The 1,422-nt window shown below is 43.8% G+C and overlaps 1 protein-coding gene across 8 annotated transcripts in view; it reads right to left on the bottom strand.

The window, feature by feature from the left end:
- The window catches only part of DLGAP1 (discs, large (Drosophila) homolog-associated protein 1), a 703,239-nt gene that overhangs the window by 245,608 nt on the left and 456,209 nt on the right, over window positions 1-1,422 (bottom strand). The window lies entirely within an intron of this gene.

The raw sequence follows: 1,422 nt of genomic DNA, 5'->3' as shown, positions 1-1,422 counted from the left end.
AGGACCTGAATTAGCTTTTTCTTGGAGAAAATAAATTGTAAGAGCGTACTTGACAGTACCTGTAAAGAGACTCCTCATTGTGACTCAGATATGACCTGTCTCTTATACACATCTAGATGTGTATGGCCAGGCTGGTCTTAAACTCCTGACCTCAAGTGATCCACCCACCTTGGCTTCCCAACGTGTTAGGATTACAGTCTCTCAAAATGTTGGCCAGGCTGGTCTTAAACTCCTGACCTCAAGTGATCCACCCACCTTGGCTTCCCAACGTGTTAGGATTACAGGCCTGAGCCACCGCACCTGGCAAATGGTACATTTTTCACACTCAGTTTGGAAGATACAATAAATGGCCACCATGCATTTAATACGAGCCCTGGAGCTTGCAGAGTAAAGGACACATAAGGGCCATTGTGTCTCTACACTCAGGAACAGCGCTGATATGCTTTAATGAGGACAGGCTGACCCCTTCCCTTCAGTCTTCCTGCAAAGAGCAAGATCAACAGCTCCGGGGCAAAAATAAAAGGCCAAGGTGCTGGAAAATAGGATACAAATTTTCTTACCCAAAGCTTTCTCACCAAGCTTGTAGGTATGAGAACATAATGGGAGTCTGTAAGCATAAATGTTGATGTTGGAGATGGAGTTTATCGAAGACTCGCACGTGTGAGACTCTGAGTGACGTCAGCGATGTGTTGAGCAACATCGTGATCTGGATGCAGAGAGAAACTGAAGAGATGATGGAATGATTTGATACAGACCACAGAGCAGTGACTCCAGCCAGAAGGGTATGTTGACTTACTAGAAACAAGTAAGCAAGTAACTTCAGGAAAGCACACAGCACTAAAGCAATACGTCCTGATAGAAGAAAGTTTCCCCAAATGAGAACTTGACAAAGAGGTATTCAAAAGAATACCAACATCTACAAGATATCAGTGCCACTGAGTTTGGGAATGGGCAGAAAAGGAATTTTAATATGGAATTTAAGAGAAGAACTGAGTTCAGCAAGGGAGAACTGAATAACATCAAAGTATTACACATGTAATTGTGGGTTATATGGAGAATATAATGGAGAAATGGGTTGTTAAGGGCCTGATTAATTAGTAAACCAAGATCTAGTATTTGTTTGCTTATCTCTTACTTACCTACCTGAACCCACCTATCTGAATACAGTTTATGTCTTAATATTTCATGACTCTTGCAAGTTCTCTCATTGTACCTCTGCACACTGAGAAAAGAAAGGGAGAAAGATGGTGGTCTGAAGATCTCCATCTTTGGAAGAGGACTTCCTCTCATGCTTTTGATGGAAGCAGAAGAAAATGGACCCTAAGGACCGGGCGCGGTGGCTCACGCCTGTAATCCCAGCACTTTGGGAGGCCGAGGCGGGCGGATCACAAGGTCAGGAGATCGAGACCATGGTGAAACCCC

This window comes from Mandrillus leucophaeus, unplaced genomic scaffold (assembly GCF_000951045.1).
Source record: "Mandrillus leucophaeus isolate KB7577 unplaced genomic scaffold, Mleu.le_1.0 Scaffold51, whole genome shotgun sequence".
Classification (NCBI taxonomy): Eukaryota; Metazoa; Chordata; class Mammalia; order Primates; family Cercopithecidae; genus Mandrillus; species Mandrillus leucophaeus.
Note: the sequence above shows the minus strand (reverse complement) of the source record. Positions and strands in the feature narration are given on the sequence as shown.